Source organism: Pseudorca crassidens, chromosome 5, assembly GCF_039906515.1.
Source record: "Pseudorca crassidens isolate mPseCra1 chromosome 5, mPseCra1.hap1, whole genome shotgun sequence".
Taxonomy (NCBI): Eukaryota; Metazoa; Chordata; class Mammalia; order Artiodactyla; family Delphinidae; genus Pseudorca; species Pseudorca crassidens.
In genome coordinates, this window is record NC_090300.1 from 6,350,019 (window position 1) to 6,358,464 (window position 8,446).

The window sequence follows — 8,446 nt, forward strand, 5'->3', positions numbered from 1 at the left end:
GAGAATGATCCCCAGTTGACAGCCAACAAGGAAGTGAGGGCCTCAGTCTCACAACCACATGGAAATGAATTCTCCCAACAACACGAATGAGCCTGGAAGCAAATTATTTCTCAGAACTTCCAATGAAAGCTCAGGTTGGCCATCCCTTGATTTTGGGCCTTGTGAGACCCTAAGCAGAGTATCCAGCCAGACCTGCCTGGACTTCTCACCTACGGAGGCTGTGAGATAATAAATTTGTAATGCTTTAAGCCTCCTAGTTTGTGTCAATTTATTAAGGCAATGATAGAAAATGAATCCAGGCCCCATGGTCACTAGTAACCCCAGTGGGTAGTATCAGAAAGGCTCTGAATGCTTCATCCATAGCAATCATTATTTCTTTGTTGTTAACCATTAACTTTGCTGTTAATCATTTATGTTTCTAAGCTAATTCTATTGATTTGGAGCCTGTATTTATTTTCTATCACTGCCATAACAAATTAACGCTAACCAGAAAATAAAGGGGCCAAAATTGGTACTGAGAAAATTAAGTAAGTAATGATGAATCACATGGAAATTGAACCTCTTCAATTTAAATTTTTCAGAATGATCTCTTGTAACTATATTGTTGGATGTATTAATGTGTGAAGGCAAGAAAAAGCTTCTACTCCACGTTTTACTTCTTTATTAAATTGGTTATCAAAACAATCCTAAAATTGCCATTTGTATCCGTGAAACATTCACTAGAGTTTTAAGATTAAATAAGGAACAGATTCACAGAAGTCACCACTCTGGGGCCTTCTTTTGCCAAACTGTTTGTTTTTCAAATAATATCTGTAAAGTAAGCCTTATTTGCCTAGTGGAAAAACCTTAAGGAAGACAAGACGATATATTCACACTATGCGAGACTGTTTAAACCGTACTCATCTTTGAGATCAGTACCATTTTCAGCACAGGAGAAAGGGGGACAGCGTTTAAAACCAGGAAGGAGTGGGATCTGCAATTAAACCTATCCTTCTGCAACTCAGTGAAGTTTTCTTCATAGGATGTACTGTTACCTGAAATTATCATTTTGTCTACTTTGTTGTAATATATTTCTCCGAATAGAATGTCAGCCACAAGAGGCCAGTGACTTTGCCTGCTTGTTCATTGATGGACAGCCAGCCTTTAGACTGGTGCCTGGTACATGGTAGATTCTCAATAAATTCTTGTTAAATGAATGAACAAATAGATGATGACAATTCTAGGTTAGCATCCAGCAGTTCTGAAAGACTGCAATTACCCTCATTCTTCCACTCACTAAACTGTCCCTATGCCTTTCGTTTCTAACCTTCATTTCTCTAGTGTCACCATTGAAACAGGAAGTCTCTCCTTCTTTATTTGTTAAAAAGACACTATTGAGCAACTTGGACGATCCCTGGTTCACTCAAGAGTCATTCATTTATTCAACAAAGAAGGCCAGTGGAGGAGGTCAGAAGGATAACCAGGGGCAGAGCACGCAGAGCCTCCTAGGGACCTGCAAGGTCTTGGGGTTTTAGGAAGAGAGAGAGGTGGGAAGCCGTGGGTGGCCCATCACTCGGGAAGTTTCTTATTCTGATTAACATCTGAATGAGGCCCATCTTGTGAGGCAAAGGTAGAAACAAGGTCACCAGTCAGGGAGCTGTTGGAAGACTCCTGTTTTTGACTGCCCATGTCCTCATACAGCTCCAACTAGGCTCTGGAAGGAACTTTGTCAGAGCACAGGATACATCTTGGAAGCCCTTCTAAGACAGTCAGCACTGACTGCCAGCTGCCGTCTCCTTCACATGCAGTTCCCCATGTACAGCATCCACGGCCTCCTGGGCATTGCCTCTGCTAAGAATCAGAGATACCACCCCCGCATGCAGAAGAGGAGGTCCCTCTGTGCTTATCCCTTGGCCAAGGCTCATTTCACCCACACAAGGCCATCCTGCTTCTCCTCTGCTCCAACCCAGTGTTTTGTTCCATTCATTCCCACTGAAGACAAACTACAGCATGTTTTTTTTTTCCAAAAATTAAACAGTGCATTGCCTTAGAAAGAAGAGCAAGAAGCCACTGAAGTCTCTTAAGGCTCTTCCAAAGTTGTGGTGCTTAGGTCACCCCACCTGAAAACACCCCTAGTTTTCAGGCTTCCCCAGTAGACACACTGGAGAGACAGAGAGACAATGATGAGCTGCCCTTACCACGCTTTCCTATAAAGGCTCTCATGCTAAGATGTACCCAGCTGACCTCCTCTACAAGTTGAGCCCACAGGCCAATGAATGCCAGTCTCCCCACCCGTCATTACTTTGCAGTGTTATTAGATCAGATACTATGGCTTCAGGGCATTCCTGCGGCTCACCATCAATATGAACGTAGTCAAAGAACCCCAGTGTCGCTGCAGGATGGAGCACGGCAGCTAAGAAGAGCTGAGTTGCTACTCCCATACTTTGAGTCCCGTAACCTTTGCTCAAGCAATTGAACCTCGTTTGGTCCGTTTCCTCACCTCTAATATGGGCCCACTGGGCGTGAGGAATAAATAAAACATGTATCAAACGTGTAGCACAGAATCTGGCACGTAGCAAGCACTCCATAAATATTAGTTTTCATCATTTAAACCATTATTCTAATTGTCATCATCACTGCGAAGACGGACATCAACAGTACCCAAGCTCAGGAAGCAGGGAGGCCACCTTTATATATATCACCTGGTGGTAAAGACTCCTTGGAAAATGTCGTTCTAGAGCATGGATCCACAAACCAATTTTTCTAATCCCTTGCTTCCACCTCTTCTATGTTTATTTGTTGACACAGGGAAAACTGAGGCAAGAATTTTAAGGTTCTTCAAGTTTCAAGTGATGGATGCAAAGACCACCAAGTAGTAAAGGCAGAGGCCATGTGGTAGACTCAATCCTCTGATGGTGGTAACAGCTGGGCAGAAGCTCACGTAGATCTTTCTATTTTGTTTCTGCTTATGTAAGAACGATGAAAGAAGACAATAAAAAGGATGAGGGACAGGAGAAGGGGAGAAAGGAAGGAAAGGAATAAGAGAACCTGAAGAAATAAAAAGGAAGCCCTGAAGAAGGGGAAGGAAGGAACTAAAGAGTGGAAGGAAGGAAGAGGAAGAGAGAACAAGACAGGGAGAAATGGGGACCACTAAGAGGCTGAGTCTACAGCCCGCTGTCATCCCAGGGAAAAGCCAGGGTCAGCACCAGCAGGGTGCCAGAGAATACAGAGAATGCTTACAATGGAACCCATTCTTGCATTTCTGTGCCTCTTTAGTGAAAGAAAATGTCTCTATCTTCAGAAAACTGAAGCTGAGACTGTGCTTGATCTTCCAGTTCCAATAACGGCACCGAGTCTTGCTGACACAGTTACATGGACGTCACTGCTACCTTCTTGAAGTAAATCCTTGCAACTCGCAAATGCGGCAAATGCGGCAATTGCAAAGTGAAGTGAACTCAAGGGTGCTCACAGTGCTAAGAACGCAGCCTCCCAGACCAAAGGGGGGCGACGGGAAAGCCAATGGTCCTGGGGCCGGCCCCGACGGTACACCTCACTCTGGTTACTGTGCTTTCAGTTTCTACTATTTGTCAAAATTTCTGTATGCCAACATTTAGCATGCTTGATACTCAGTCTCTTAATTATATGTCTAGATTAGCCTTTGATTAAATGTACTCTGTTGGCCAAGAGAAAAAGCAGACCATTCCAAATGGTGATTACTTAAACTTACTTTCTGTAGTGGTGGACCTTCATCTGGGTGTGGGATGGAGCTATAAGGGGGCTGGGATGGAGCCACAAGGTTGGAAAAAAGATCCAACCTTCATTTAGAGACAAATAATGAATGAGGAGCCAGCTGAGAAATAATAAAAGCCTAATGAGGAAAACTGGAGATGTCTAGTGTCACAGAAGCCACCCAAGTCATTGATGCCAAGAGAGAATAGCTTATGAATTAAAAGGGACCAATCAACCCTTTCAAATGCTCCAAGAAGTTGAGGAAGCATGTAGGTCCCTGGGTCTGACCACACAGAGGTCACTGCTGATCTCAACAGACGTTGTTTCCATAAGTGGTAGGGGCAGAAGCCACACAAGTGTAGGATGAACAGTAAAGGAGAGAGGATGTGAAGATACAGCATCCTCAGAAATCTGACGGTGGCATGGAGCAGAGAAATGACGTGAGGGGTGCTCAGAAGTATGGGATCCAGGGTTTGTTTTTAAGATGTAAGACATTAAAATATGTTAACATGTCATCTTTACAACTCTGTGATCTGAATGGTATTATTTCCCCCACTGACCAGAAAAGAAAACTGACGCTCGGAAAGGTTAACAAATTGGATCAAGGTCTCACAGCTAGTAAGAGGCAGAGCTGAAAGTTGAACCCAATCTATGTCATTCCAGAGCCTTAGGACAGACTGCCACGGATTACGTTCTATTGCACTTGTTTATCCACATAACTGTCTCCCTCACTTTCTAAGTACAAGGACTGAGTCTAACTCATCCTTGAATCCCTAGCACCTAGTGCAGTATCTGGTAGTTAATAATGGGTACTTAGTAAATGTATGTCACAGAAATAAATCATTTAACCAGAAGTCAGATTTTAGCCTTTAAAAAAAAGAAAAATAGACAACTTTCCTACAGAACAATGATATAAACAACAATAGAAATATAGAGATAACGTTTGGAATATAAAAGTGATAACAGGAGTAGTGACTTTAAGAATGAACATAATAAATAAACCTGTATTCAAAATGTACTTTATTCACACGATTACATTTCCCAAGTTTGTAACCAGCGAAACTGTAAGAACTTGCCCTGATCTTACACAATCTTACATCAGCCTCCACTATAATGAACAGCTTGCTTGTCACTTATTCTTTTTTTCCCCCCTGCACTTAAAATACATACAAGGTTCTTACTCCCACATGGAATCCATTCTCAGGTAATACTGATTTCACTGTGCTGTTCCACATGAGACCAGCATATTTGTATGGGCAGGAAATGGTGCATTCAGTCATCATGATATTTTGTGTGCCTGGCAAGAATGAATAGATTTTTTTAAACATTCATGGGATTGACTGATTCCCCCCCAACCACTACATGTTTTGCTCAGCTGTTTGGCTGGCAAGTTACTTCAGAGCTCTTTTAATACAGTTATTAGTTGTTCCCTTTATCATATGAGTTAGACAATTTTAGCAAAGATCCGACGGTTAAAATAATTAACAATAGTTTTAAAATGTGTGACCTCTGATGTTTGTCTTGAAATGTTATTAATTTAAATTTCTGCTGAAAGAATTTTGTTTTGAGCTTCCTTCAGAAAAAAACCTCTTCCTTCATTTCAGAAAATTTACCCTTTGAAAGTCTGAATAGAAAAAAAAAAAAGAGTTTTTCATGTTAACAAAAATTGCTTTATGATGTAAGATAGACTACTTTGGTTTGGTTTGGTTTGTTAAGATTAGCTAGGAAAGCAGTTTAGAATCTGCCCACTCACGAATTACATATATAGTTAAAAAGTACTTGAACCAAGTTAAATAAATTAAGGATGCCTAAAGTAGGCTGAATTTACATTCTGATTATTTCCAGAAGGCTTCTAATCCCACAAAGTTTTTAAAAAATCTTTTTCGTGCTTGATGTAAGAATTACCTGCTAGCCCTCCTCTCCCTCCCAGTCTCTCTATAAGCATCAAGTATTTATTTTCCTAAAAGGGATACACTATACAATTTAGCTATTCATTTATGCAAATGATGGTAAACAGAATTATAAAGACAGATAATAAACAGCAAATGAGGTTGTTATGTTTCAGGCTCTGTGTTGTCAGAGTTCTGAGCATGGTTTAGTGTTTTCTATTCATGACTTTATATAACCAAATTACTCCCTGATGCAGTCTCAGATGCGCTTTTGCCTGCAAATGACAAGGAATAAAACATCAGGACATTAACGTTAAAAGACAATCGTTAATGGCGTAAATACGAAAATAATTACTGCATCATACCACCAATTGTTATGTGTTCATTACTGAAGTTCTTGTAAAGCCTTCGTTTTCTTGTTACAATTATTTTTTCCTTTATTTTTGTCTGGCTATTTTATAGTCCTGACAGTACTTTAGCAACATCCAGCAGTTACACAAGCCATTTAATCCTGCCCAAAGCTTCATTTAAACTTCATTTTAGCTGCATTTTATTTGTGTATATATGTCTTTTACTTCTTTAAGACAGTGAAAAGATACTTCCGGAGTAGGTGCTGGAAAGATATGTCAAAGCAGATTATCTAAAACAAGGAATAAACTTGGGCGAAGGTTTCAGATTTTAACATCACTCGTTAAAATACCTTTATTAATCAAACTAATTGCGTCCCTATCCTCTAAAATTTTAGTTCAGCACCCGCCCCCAACTCTTTTTAAAATTAACTTATAATTTTACAGCCAATCATGCAAGGTGGTTTTCAATCTCTGCTCTCTTCTTCCTCCCGCAAGGTTTCTTCCCCTCTGCCCCACCTCACCTTTCTCCCACTTCTACCTCATCCCTCTGCTACCAATGCTTTCTCCCTAGCTGGCAGGAAAGGGAGCCCCTCCACACACACACACACACACACACACACACACACACACACACACACACACACACACACACACACACACACACACACACACACACACACACACACACACCAGCCGCCTCGCCCTCGGAGGGTCGTCCAAATGCACCCTTTGTCTGCTCCACTCCGCGACCATCACTTCGCCTCTCGCCTGCCAGCCTCAGGCCAGGAGTGGCAGGAAAACTCACACCGCTGTCACGAGCTGGAAGCGGGAAGAGGGACGGTGGACCGGAGGCGAGGAGGTTCCGCGGGCGGCCCAGCATCACTCGCCGCTGCGCGCGCGCGCGCGCACACACACACACACACACACACACACACCAAGAAGGCTTCTGTCACCTGTTCGCTTTCAAAACGAGCTCCAGCACTGGGGAAAACTTATCCCTTCCCCCACCTCCACCCCCACCTCTGGGAGTTCGGGTACAAGAAGGCATCCCGTGCATAGGTTTCCCAAAATATCTGGAGAGAGAAAAAGTGTACACTGGGTACAATGCAATTGTGTGTGTGTGTGTGTGTGTGTGTGTGTGTGTGTGTGTGTGTGTATCCCTAGTCCCTCCCTCTTCCTCTCTCTTTTTCGCCCATCTTCTTTGCAATAACACACAACCTTTTCTTGCCAATGAGTGCACACAACAAGCATCCCATCTCTGCTGATAGTCCAAGCTTGGATTCTCTGCCCTGCAGGTTCCCTCTCTGCACCTGGCGTCTAGGTACCCAGAGTCCCTCTGCCCGGCGACAAGCCCGTAACACTCTCTCCAACTCGTGCCATGGGCAGCCGGGCGCTGCCGGCTCCCGAGCACTAGCCGAGCTTCCAAACTTTTTCTTGCCCTCTCTCCAGCCTCAAATCACGCGCATCCCGGAGGTCTGACGCCTCTGCCCTTGATCCCGAACCACAGGGAAACTGGCGAAAACCGCTCGCCCCGTGGGTGCCAGGTCTCGAGGTGCCCAGCCTTGGTGCGCATAGGACCGTGCTGGACCTCGCAGGGCCGAGAAGGGAGCCTGGGAGGACCCGGCAGGCAGGTGCAACTTGCCAGCGATTCCCGGGTTCAAGCCCTAGGGGACCGCGGGTTTGGCCTGGTGAGAACAAAGCTGGAGTCCGGGAAGACTGTCGGACCGGAGGCGCTAAGACAATAGCAATAAAGGGAACTTAGAGTAGGACCGCTGCACAAAGTTGTCTCCGAGTCCGGATGTCCCGGGATGGCCGCAGGCTCCAGCTGCAGACCCCGAACCCCCCGCCCGGGTCCCGGCGGCGCCGTACATGCAAACCCCCAGCTCAGCAGCCGGTCCCTGGATGCTAGGCAAATGCCCTGGGCGCCCAAACCTAGTTTGGGGTCCGGACGCTCCGCGGCTTAATGCGGCTGCCAGGCAAGAAGACCCGCCAGCGCGCTCTCCTGGCTTTACCTTTCGGCGGACTGCCGGGGACTCCGCGGCGCGCCGCCCGCTGGCCGTGCCCTCAACCCCTGCCGCCGCCTCGAAGAGCAGACAGTGCGAGCCCCGCGCGCCGCGCCCCGCCCCCGTGCGCCAGGCCCCGCCCCCATCCCCAGGCCCCGCCCCTCCACGCAGGCCGAGCCCCCGCGCGGACCCACACGAGCCCAGGAGGGTTTGCCCGCGAGCCGCGGCAACCCCCGCGGCTGCTGCTCCTCCCGCTGCTGTCCAGTTGCTGCGGCCGTCGCTGCGTGGCCGCCGCTGCTGCTGCTGTTGCATGCCATAGGCCAGGATGCCCCGAATTGTCAAGGGGGCACCCCTGACCCCAACAAACGATATGATGGCAAATGACCCCTAGAACAGGGTAAGGGCCAATGCACTTGAAGAGCACCTGAGAGCTTGCTAGAAATTCATGTTTCTCAGCCCCACCCCAGATCCACTGATGCAGAATCACCGGGGATGA

The 8,446-nt window shown here is 45.7% G+C and overlaps 1 long non-coding RNA gene across 1 annotated transcript in view; it reads right to left on the bottom strand.

The window, feature by feature from the left end:
- The window catches only part of LOC137224619 (uncharacterized), a 355,832-nt gene extending 347,771 nt beyond the window's left edge, over positions 1 to 8,061 (bottom strand). Inside the window, exon 1 of the long non-coding RNA XR_010943408.1 lies at positions 7,960 to 8,061. This is a non-coding gene — a long non-coding RNA (uncharacterized lncRNA). The remainder of the gene's footprint in view (positions 1 to 7,959) is intronic.
- Between the last annotated feature and the right edge of the window lie 385 nt (positions 8,062 to 8,446).